This window comes from Peromyscus californicus, unplaced genomic scaffold (assembly GCF_007827085.1).
Source record: "Peromyscus californicus insignis strain IS unplaced genomic scaffold, ASM782708v3 Scaffold_10__1_contigs__length_136768540, whole genome shotgun sequence".
NCBI lineage: Eukaryota > Metazoa > Chordata > Mammalia > Rodentia > Cricetidae > Peromyscus > Peromyscus californicus.
This window is the reverse complement of record NW_026294391.1, coordinates 132,561,628-132,574,238: the sequence shown is the minus strand read 5'-3', so window position 1 is coordinate 132,574,238 and position 12,611 is coordinate 132,561,628.

Below are 12,611 nucleotides of genomic sequence, written 5' to 3'. Positions count from 1 at the left end.
ACACTTTCTCTCTATCTCTCTCGCTGGATTCACACCTTGAACACCAGGTGGCTGTGAAATTCCCTGGGATTCTACTGTTCTACCCAGACTTGGTAAGTCAATTAACATATCTATTTAAAAGAATTTTTTTCTACATTAAAAAAAATGGGCTTTATGTGTACATTGGAAGAAAATTGGGCTTTGTTTGAAATTTTAGGCACTCTGACAATGGAACAACTATATGAAAAGATTAATATTGATCGAATTATTCAGTTTATTACTTTTCTTATCCTCATTTTACTATTTAAAAGATCGTCAACTTAAGTGCCAGGATAACAGTCTTAGAAAAACTTGTTAAACCGGTAAAAATGAATTATAGAGAAATTCAAATTCAGACAGAAGAAATAAATAGTGAAGTTGTTTCAAAATTGGATCATAAGGTTACAGAAAGAAAGCCAGTTTTCACACAATCACCCTTAATTTATCCAGTAGCCGTACAGCAGCTACCTGATGAAGAGAATGAACAAAATACTTGGGTTCCAGTTGAAATGTTAGACTTACAAAGATTTAAGGAGGCAATAGCATCTTATGGCATGCACTCCCCATATGTAAAGCAAATGTTAAACACCTGGTCAACTTGTAATAGGATTCTACCAAAGGACTGGCGGGAATTGGCACAGGCTGTTCTTGAACCTGGACAAAATCTCCAGTGGAAAATGTGGTTCAGTAATGAGGCTAAAAATATAGAAAGACAATGGAGGGATAGCGGAATACAAGTCTGCCAGGATCAGCTTATTGGCGAAGGCCAATATGCTTCAGTACAAACACAATGTTCATATGATGTCCAAACCCTACTTCTATGTAAAACGGCAGCTTTGAATGCATGGGACAGAGTTGAAGAACCAGGAAAAAAAACTGAGTCATTTACAAAGGTTATACAGGGCCCTAAAGAATCTTTCACAGATTTCTTACAAAGATTGACTTCAGCAGTACAAAAAATGGTCCCGAATTCAGAGGCTAGTCAGATAATAATTGAATCTTTAGCCTTTGAGAATGCAAATGCAGCGTGCAAAAGAATAATTAGGCCGTTAAAGGCAAGATCTGCACCTTTGAAAGATTGGATTAGAGATACAGTTAATGTAGAGGCTTATGACCATGATGATATGTGGGTAGGAAAAGCAATTTCAAAAGGTTTGAGCAATGTTAGATGTTTTGGATGTGGAAAGCAAGGACATTTGAAAAGGGATTGTAAACAGGTCATTCCTAGAAATAATGTTTCTTCAAGGAACACTGGCAACAGAATGCCCCTTCCTTCTGGAGTATGCAGAAGGTGTGGTAAGGGAAAACACTGGACCAATGAATGTAGATCAACAAGGGACAGACAGGGTAACCCTCTGCCTCGAGCTTCGGGAAACTCCCAGAGGGGCCTCAGGCAGGCCCCCACAGTAAATCCAGTTCAAACCTTTCCTGCAGTTGTAGAGGAAACCCCTACTCAAAGCAACTAAATAACCAAATGTCTATTGGAATAAATCATGTTAGTCGAGATGATGAAACAGAGAAAATAGGAAATACAGGAAAAAACATAAAGAAAATTTTTTGGCAAACTTCTATTAATGAACAAAGACCAAAACTAACAATAAAAATAAATGGTGTTTTGTTGTCTGGTCTGGTAGACACAGGTGCTTCTATTAATGAACAAAGACCAAAACTAACAATAAAAATAAATGGTGTTTTGTTGTCTGGTCTGGTAGACACAGGTGCTGACATTACCATAATTGCACCAGAATTTTGGCATCCAACTTGGCCTCTTCAGGAGGTAAACATTCAACTCTTAGGAATTGGGACATTATCTAGAGTGAAACAAAGTGTAAGATGGCTTGAATGTATAGGTCCAGAAGGACAGAAAGGAAAATTAAAACCATATATGGCTAACATAGCTATGAACCTGTGGGGTCGAGACTTGTTACAACAATGGAATACTCAGATTAATATCCCTCCAATCTCAGAAACAAATCATAAATTAGTACATGTTTCTGAGAGAAATATTAAAAGATATTATTCTAATGAGTGCTCACCAGCCATCCATGTCATACAAGAACAGGGCACAACAACTGATAATCTTCCAAAAACATTAACAGCTCTACCTTTAAAATGGTCAACAGACAAGCCTGTATGGGTTCAGCAATGGCCTTTAACAACAGAGAAACTCCAGGCTTTACAAGAGTTGGTGGAAGAACAGTTAAATGCTCATCATATTGAAGAATCAACCAGCCCTTGGAATTCTCCTGTATTTGTTATAAAAAAAAATCTGGTAAATGGAGAATGGTAACAGACCTTAGAGCAATTAACAAAGTAATTCAGCCAATGGGCTCTTTACAATCTGGAATTCCTTTACCTACTCTGTTACCAAAAGGCTGGCCTCTCATAGTTATTGATTTAAAAGACTGTTTCTTTTCAATACCCTTACAAGAAAAAGACAGAGAAAGATTTGCTTTCACAGTGCCTACTTATAATAATTCTCAACCGGTTAAAAGATTTCAATGGAGGGTTCTCCCACAGGGAATGTTGAATAGCCCAACTTTGTGCCAATATTTTGTAAAACAGCCATTAGAAGTGGTACGTAAAAAATTTCCTAAATCTATAATTTATCATTATATGGATGACATTTTATTAGCTGATTCAAATGCAGATACTTTAGAAAGAATGTTTGAAAAAGTAAAGAAAATTTTGCCTTGCTGGGGATTACAAATTGCTTCAGAAAAGGTACAAAGAAGAGATTCTATTAATTATTTAGGTTATAAAATAGAACTTCAAAAAATTAGACCTCAAAAAGTGCAAATTAGGATAGATCGACTACAGACTCTTAATGACTCTCAAAGATTATTTGGAGACATTTCTCATCTAAGAACTATTGTTGGGGTAAAAAATGATGAACTGAATAATTTGTTTAAAACCTTAGAAGGTGATAAGGACTTAAATAGTCCAAGAGAATTATCACCTGAAGCTGAGAAAGAATTGGCCTTGGTAGAAAAGAAAGTACATGAAGGGCACGTAGATCGTATTAATCCAAAGCTGGATTGCATTTTGGTTATTTTACCTTCTAGGCATTCCCCAACAGGAATATTAATGCAAAGGGAAGATATTATATTGGAATGGATATTTTTACCAAATAAACCAAATAAAAAATTAAAAACTTATGTGGAAAAAATCTCTGACTTGATTTGGAAAGGAAAATTGAGACTTCGTCAATTAGCAGGAATAGACCCAGCAGAAATTGTCGTACCTTTAACTAAGGAGGACATTGAAAAATTATGGATAAAAAATGAAGCTTGGCAAAAAGCTTGTAGTAATTTTTTGGGAGAAATTAACAGCAAATATCCCAAAAGCAATAGAATTGATCTTATAAAGAGAGCTGATTGGATCTTGCCTCGAATTGTGAGGAAAAAACCCATATCTGGAGTTCGTACATTTTATACAGATGCCAACAAACAAGGAAAGGCAGGTTACAAATCAGAAAATTTAAGTAAAGTGGTTCAAAGTCCTTATAATTCAGTTCAAAAATCAGAATTGTATGCTATTCTGTTGGTATTAATGGATTTTTCAGAACCTCTCAATATAGTAACTGACTCTCAGTATGCTGAAAGAGTAGTATTACATATTGAGACTGCAGAATTTATCCACAATGCTTCAGAATTAACTTCATTATTTATTCAATTACAAGATACAATCAGAAAAAGGAGTCATCCTTTCTATATAACTCACATCCGATCCCATACTGGTCTGCCAGGCCCTCTAGCACAAGGCAATGATGAGATTGATAAATTATTGATAGGAAATGTGCTGGAGGCCTCAGAATTTCATAAAAACATCATGTCAATAGTAAAGGTTTAAAAAAGGATTTTTCCATAACCTGGCAACAAGCCAAAGAAATAGTAAAGAAATGTCCTACTTGTTCCTTCTACAATCAAACACCATTACCAGCAGGATGTAACCCAAAGGGTACTCGGAGGAATGAAATCTGGCAGATGGACGTGTTTCACTTTGCAGAATTTGGAAAACTGAAATATGTACACCACACTATCAATACTGATTCAGGATTTCAATAGGCAACTGCTTTGAGTTCTGAAAAAGCTGATTCTGTAATCACTCATTTGCTAGAAGTTATGGCCATCATGGGTATACCTGCACAAATCAAAACTGATAATGCTCCATCATATGTCTCTGTTAGAATGAAACAGTTTTTTGCTTATTATAATATAAACCATGTTACAGGTATACCACATAATCCTACAGGTCAAGCAGTTATAGAAAGATCAAACAGAACTCTAAAGGATATGCTAAATAAACAAAAAGGAGTAACAAAAACCCCCAGAAATAGACTACATAATGCTCTATTAACTTTGAATTTTCTCAATGCCAATGAGAAAGGAACAACAGCTGCAGAGAGACATTGGATAATAGAAAAAACTACAGAATTAAATCAACCTATATACTTTAAGGATGTGCTGACCTCAGAATAGAAACCAGGTTATGTGTTACGTTGGGGACAAGGTTTTGCTTTTATTTCTACAGGAGAAGATAAGCTGTGGGTACCATCAAAATTGATAAAGGTTCGATTTGAACAAGAGAGACCTCTTAATTAGAGGAGGTGATAGTTCATCAACTATCGTAAACATCCAATTTAAACTAACTTACACCAGTAACACATGCCTTTTCATTTAATCAGATAACTTGTCAAAAAGGAACATCCCCACAAAACCTTGGGGAAAGGTTTTTGTTTTTGTCTTTTAGGAGAATGAAGGTTAAGGAATTTGAAGAACACTGGACAAATGAGACAACTGAAGAAAAGGAACAAATCATCTATCCTAAGAAACAGAGTGAAATGGCGTATGGGTATGTTATCTAAAAAAATTTTATGTCTTCCTAAATGTTTGTTTCTGCTTTTCTCTAAAGATTTAACACTATTTAACTTCTAATAGTCCCAGTTCAATTAAAATTTAAAGCTGACTTTGGAGTTGGAGAATGGCTCTCTCCTTCTTTAAACTCAAGCATGTTGTTAAAAGGAAAATGCAAACTCCCTGTATCATGCCAGAAGAAAAGCTCCATCTTCTGCTATGGGACAGGAGAAAAGCCAAATTAATTAAGGGACTATTCTATTACGAATCTCAACTCTTTGATTCTATTCTGATTCTTTAAACTTTTCTTAAAGTATGAATTTTATATCAAAATTTACAAGATCAATATATATAGATATATATATACATTTTAAACTTTGTTAAGATATAAATGGTCATATAGAGTACTAACTAATTCTAAAAAGTCGCATATATAGTCTTTGTGTTTGAGTCTCTTATCAGTTTTTTGCAGGAAATCACGGTTAGGCCTAACATCAACTGAAGTCTCCAGGAAGAAGATGGGGCCCCACAACAACAACAATTCCACGTGGACAATAATAACATCACTAAGCTGACAAACATCATCTACAGATCAGCTTTGAACTACAAAGTGCTCAGAGCAATTTTGAGAAGAGCTAGCTGAGATGATCCAGTCTCAAAGACTACTTGAATAAGGATTTGAGATAAACCCTGAATTTTGGCATTATACACAGACTGGATAATGAAGGATATATTTACCTTTCCTAGAATTTGACAATTAACCTAAAATTTTTCTTTCAGGATAAAGATACCTTCGCCCATACCCAGCAGGAAGCAATTTCAAGAATACGACGCCCACATTCCCAAAGAGGTGGTATGGGGCGGTTGGTTTTTTTTGGTCTTTTAATGGGTTTTGGGTCTGGGATAATTTTCATTGATTAGGGGGGTTGGTTACAAGTTGTTGTCAAGGGTTAGGAAAAAGGCTAAGCATAGGAGATCAGATTTAAGGTTCTTATTAAAAAAAAAAAGAAAGAAAGAAAAGAAAAATGTAAATACTTTACATTGGATTGGATTGTTTTATATTGTATACAAATTATATATATTGAAATTGATATTGTTAGAAAATGTTATATATATTTTTCTAATTGTACCGTTCATCTAACAATGTAATGCAATTTTCTGATCCTTGAATGTTATTACCAACTATTAGTATACAAAGAAATGAAAGTTAGTAGTTAGATATTATAATAGAACTTGTAGTTATATTAGGTATGTTTTCAAGATTGAGTAGATATATTTTAGATAGACAGGTTATCTTCAAACCCTTCAGAGATCTACAGAATATGGCATTTAAAATGTTTTAATAACTTAGAAAATTTTTCTTTTTTGTTATGACTACGAGACATGTCGGCTCCTGGCAGTACCAATCTACTTCAGAGAAAATATGGGCATTGAAGAAACTGCATATGGAGTTAACTTTCATTGTGGCAAAAGTTAGCCACTGGACAACAAAGTATCCTCGAATCAACAGGACAAAATGGACAGACAGGACATAAAACAAAGGATTACTGATTCTTGCCAAAACAAGTGTGGTTATGGCTTTATCAAAAGGCATCTTCAGAGGCCAGGACAATATGGCACCATCCCTGAAGTGACCTTCGCAATTCGAAAAAGGTACAGTGCCCTTTTCTTCGAAGGCAGCTGAACAGGCAGTGGGCCGATGGCCTCTGATGTGCAATGGAACAGCAGCTGAAACAGTTATTCTTGAAGAGTAACTAAGCTCACGCCTCTCAATAGTAGACTGGCATTTGATAGAGGGATATGGAGAAGAATGGGATGCTGAGATGAAGCCATATATACACAGCCAAGAAGAATGGACAGCTGAATTAAAAAACCATCAACAATTTCCAGAATTTAAAATCCTGAATCATGACATGACACTAGTGGAATTCAGGTGTTTCTGGTACATGGACTACTCTCACTCAATGTGAGGTTGAACTGTTGACCTTGTGTACATCCTACTTCACAAATGAGTCTGTCAGATATGCTAAGCCTATAGGCTGAAGATGATGCCCCAGCACTTCGGAGAAACCTCAGGTGACTGTCCAGACAGCTGTCTGTTTCTGTCAACTCACAAATTTTTTGGAAGTTGCTTATGTGCACTTCCTGTTTTTATTTTTGTTAGCTAATATTATTTCCTTCTTGGGTCTCTGAGGGAGTTGAAGATTAGTTAGTTATAGTTGAAGATTAATTAGGATACATTTTGGACTTACCAAAATAGGATAGATAATGAAATTATTTTCTCTGAATTTGTCAAATACAAATGGACTAGACATTGTTTAGGTATTTATTACTTGTATATATTGTATATAGTTATTGTCCTTTTGTATATAGTTTTTCTTATATTATAAGCTTTTTCTTTTTTTTCCTTTTTATTAAAATAGAAAAGGGGAAATATGGTGATATTTTATTTGTATTAAAATGTTATTTGTATGTTAATAAATAAAGTTGCCCGGGGGTCAGAGCTATTAGCAAGCCATAGGAAAGCAGGGCAGTGGTAGCATACGCTTGTAATTCCAGCACTTGGTAGGCAGAGCTGGGTAAGTCTCTGTGTGTTCAGGGATACAGCCATTATTGGATACACATGCCTTTAATCTTAATACCAATCATGGAAAACCTGGAGGCCTATACAGACAGGCTGTGAGGAGGCGGTCATGTGGTTGGGTTTACAACCAATGAGAAGGCAGGACAGGAACTCTATATAAAGACTTTAACACAGGGGTAGCTCTGGTTCGGAGAGGTAGGACCACCGCAGGAGGAAGGGTAAGGTTTTAGCTCTTAGCTCTGACCTCTTGGCTTTCTTCTTTGCATTGGTTCTGTGTTTCTTATTTAATAAGAAGGTTGGATACATCTACACAATAATCTACCCTTTATTCTATCATTTCTATATTTTTTCAGAGTAGATTCAATAATCTACCTCTTATCTATATCCTTTTTTTCTTTTCTTGAAATGTGATATTTTATTTGTGCTGAAATGTGGTGATATTTTATTTGTACTGAAATATGATATTTTATTTGTGCTTTAATAAATAAAGTTTTCCTGGAGATCAGAGGAAATAGCAAGCCATTTTAAGTAAACAAATAAATCAGGCAGCTGTAGCACATGCCCTTAATCCTATCCCTTAGCAGGCAGGATCTCTCTGTGTTCAAGGACACACTGGGGAACAGAGCCAAGTGTGGTGACACATGCCTTTAATACCAGTACCAACGATAGAGTTCTGGAGGCCTGTACAGACAGGAATTGACAGAGCTAGCCAGAAAGAGGAAGTGATGTAGCTAGAGACAGAGCAAATCAGATGGTAGAACAGCAAGGCATATAAGCCTAGGTAGATAGGAAGTTGCTCTCTTTGGAAGCTGTAGCACTGCTGAGGTAAGGTTGGCTGGGGACTTTCCCTATTTCCCTGATCTCTCTAAGGTTTTCACCCCTATATATGGCTCCATGTTTTTTTATTTAATAAGACCATTTAGAAATTCGTCTACACTTTGCTTCCTGTTATAAAGGTTTAGTAGTCTGTGTGAGTAAGGGTTTTCATTATTGCAGCTAAAAACACCACAAATGATCTGACACTATAGTTGACTTGAGCAGAGACATAGGCTAAGTATGCAAAGGAACTATCATCCTTCTCATTAAAGAAACAAACACAAAAGCCGGTACTCAGAAGAGGAGAGTGAGTTTCGAAAAACATCCTCAAAATCCTATGGCTTATTGCACTCGTTGTAATTTGTGTAGTTTGGTTTACTGGATGGAATAAGTAAGTCCTGCTACCTACCTTCTGATTTTGCTGTTTTGTTTCTGTGAGTTGGGAATCCACTTCACAGGATAGCTACAACTGTGTGTAGACTAAGTATAAATTGGATGATTGGATATCCAAGAGCTTGCCTTTGAAGAAATTGGAGAATCTAATCTTTCATTCACATTTAAGAGGGGTTAGGAGGGTTAGGATATGCCAACTGCTTATTTTTCTTGTGAAAATGCATACTATCACTGGGTCTCTGTATGTATGTGTGTGTGTGAAAGAGAGAGAGAGAGAAGGAGAAAGGGAGAGGGAGAGAGAAACCAAGTCTGTACTAGGGTAGTAGGGACAGGAACAAATGTCAATCAAGTTTAAATGTTTTGTCCTAGAAATTTTTGAATAGAAAAGCAAGGGAGGATTTGTCCTGTGACTGTTTTTTAGGAGCCATGAACAAATACCTACTCACCCCAGACATGGCATTGATTGATGACATAGAAAAGAAATGATTCTACCCAAGTTTATCTGGGTGAACCAAAGCATTTATTGGCACTGCATACAGACTCATGGGTGAGGGATTACTTACACTGGGCTCTGCATTCTTGATTCCAACCAGGTTTGAATGGTCACTTGTGACAGCCTGGAAGGAACTTTTATGTCATTAGGAGTCTAGAGCTTGTTTCATCAAATCCTTACTGCCCTGTTACAGCCCATCATACTAGGTTCTTGGAGAGAGAAATTTTCACTGTTGTGGTCCAGTTGTGCATAGATAGAGGAGACACTTATCTGTCTCCAGTCTTCCCCTGAACCCTTTCAATTTCATAGAGTGCACTAGCCCTATTGATTTGGAACTGATGTTCAACTGATAATATGACTTGATGATGTATCAGAAAAGATAAATTACTTGTTAATTACAGGACATATCTACACTGAAACTACATATTTTCCTGTTGAACACACACCAATGTCTTCTAGCACAAATTCCTTTCATAGAGCTGGATTTAACAGCAGAGCTTCCATCTGAGTATTCTTTTACAGCAAGCACTTCACAGCTCTTGATCATGCTCAACCCTCTCAATTGTTACTACTGATCAACAGCTAGGTCCGTGGGCATTATGAACTTAATAACTGAGTTTCCACAGCTCTGGAAACTTCTCTGCTTGAAGACATGGTTGACACATTTTTCTTCCCATGAGACCTTTTGGAAAAGTCTTTCTTGCAGCTTCTCTGAGTTAATCAAGCTCAGAAGTCTTGTCACCTGAACTCCAGGCTCAGTAAAATAGTAAACCATCCAGAATATTTGGTGCAAAGTCCTGCAGCTCTGAAGGATGAGTCATCTGCTTTTACCACCACTTGAAATAAACGATAATGGCTTGCCAGTCTCTTGTATATTAATAGCCTTGTCATTTTACCTTTCTCCTGCTCTCTTTATTCCACATTAGAATTATACATGGCAAAAGTGGATTCAGATCTGATAGTCTTACCTTTGTTTTTAACTGCCAAGAAAGCCCAACAGGAGTTCAAAATGTCCCCTGCACCCTGACCAGATCGAGTTTTCCCAGTTATCTCCTGCTGTAGTTCTTGGCTACATTACCAATTTCAATTTCTCTGTAGCACTTAGTGATAGAAATATTCAGAACTATTTTCTTGTCTGTGCATTGCCTGTTTCCTGATTTACAATTGTGAATGTCCTGAAGACAAAGACTTATCCAACTTTTATTATATGCCAGAAGAGCACCTATGAGAAAGTGAGGCAGAAACTGGCTGTATTATATACCAGAGGGCAGGTGTTGGAACAGCAGAAGTGCTTTAAGAAAATGACAATTTTCCCTATACACAGAAGCTTTGACATATGGAGACCCTTTCCTCCCAAACCCTGCTTCAAACAAAAACAAAATGGGCTTGGCTCCATCTCTGGTCCATCTCAGACTTAATTATTAATTATAAAGGGTTAAAAGTAGGCCTGGAAATATGTCTTCAAGATTAAGATCACTAGCTGCTCTTACAGAAGACCCAGGTTTGATTGCCACCATCCACAACTATCCACATCGGATCCTCTGGGACCCGATGCCCTCTTCTGGCCTCCACAGGTACCAGGCAGTCAAGTGGTGCACAGACACACATGCAGGCAAAACCCTCAGACAAATAAAATAAAATAAATCCTTTAAAAGAGAAATAAAATCCTGGAGGTTTAATACAAAAATTCCTTTACTTGATGTAGTGTGTCCACTTTGCTTGTGAGGTGGGTCACTTGCAGGGCCTCTGAGACATGGAGAAAGGTGACTAGTCCTTTGTGTCTACCTGTCTGTTCTTGAATCTGAGGCAGGGAGAATGATGAGGCATTGTTTATGGAAACCCACTTGACTGTAGCTTTAACTCTTCATAGTCTTTATTAGGGGGAGTGTAGCACAAATATTAAAAGGTCTTATTAATAAAAAAAAAAAACTTCGGGAGCCAGATATTGGGGTGGACGCTGAAAGATCAGAGAGGCAGAACCAGCCACATCTAACCTCACCTCGTCAACTTCTCAGCTGATCCTGTTTCCTCAGACTGGAAACCTCTGAGTCCTCATCCGGAATAGATCTCAGCTGAACTGCCGCTCAAAAGCCTAAAAGCTTAACCAGCCAAATGCTTCTAGTTCCTGGTCTTCACGCCTTCTATATCTTTCTGTTATCTGCCATCATTCCCTGGGATTAAAGGCTCACTTCCTCGGATTAAAGGCATGTGTCACCATGCCTGGCTGTTTCCAATGTGGCCTTGAACTCAGAGATTCAGATGGATCTCTGCCTTCAGAATGCTAGGATTAAAGTTGTGTGTGCCACAATTTTCTAGCCTCTATATCTAGTGGCTGTTCTGTTCTCTGACCCCCAGATAAGTTTATTGGGGTACACAATATATCAACCACAGGGGAGTGTGTTAGAGTTTCTATTGCTGCAAAGGGACACCATGACCATGGTACTCTTATAAATGAAAACATTTAATTGGGGTAGCTCACTTACAGTTTCAGAGGTTCAGTCCATTATCATGGCATGGATCATGTTCACCTGCAGGCAGATATTGTGCTGGAGAAGTAGCTGAGAGTCCTACATCTTGAAGGCAACAGGAAGTTAGCTGAGACACTGGTTGATATCTTGAGCATAGGAAACCTCAAAGTCCACCCCCACAATGACACATTTCCTCCAAAAAGGCCATACCCACTCCATCAAAGCCATACCTCCTAATATGAGATTACATTGAAACTACCACAGGATGTATTGGGATTTTCTATTCTGTTTGCCACAGACTCTACATTCTCTTTTAAATTACTCTGAATAGGAGGAGAGAAGATAGAAGTGCAGTTAATCATGTCCCTCAATCTACAAAGTCCAGCAACTCCACTGCCTGTCTTCTACTGTTCTCTGTAGCACACCCACTCACATTGATCTTGCTTCTGCAGCTTCTCTGGCACTACGATTGGTCCTGGGACCCTCCACAACTTCCAAAGTGCCCAAGAGCCTGCCAGCACCTTGCTGTTTGAGATAATTGATTTCACCCTTGAACCTCAATTATGAGCTTCTCTGCCTCTTTGTCCAAATGTAGCTTTAGCTCCTCTGTGCCTTGCTGGTTTCAAGACCCAGCACTCATTCATTAATTCCATTGGTACTTTGCAGTTAGGCATCAGCTCAGTGCCACTTAAATGGGCATATTTTCCCACATACCTCGTCCTTCAAATCTGAATCCACTTCCATCAGCCTTTTGTCTCTCTTCCCCACCCTTGTGAACACACACACACACACACACACACACACACACACACACACACACACAGGGGACAGAGTGTGTGTGTATGCACATTACTATAAACTTTTGTTGCATGGGCACCCACAGTGTGCATGTCATTAACCCCAGTGGTCAATTTTTAGTGCTATAGATCTCTCTTGTACTGTGTCTTCCATGTTCTCATCAGCTCTATTTGAACCAGCATCTG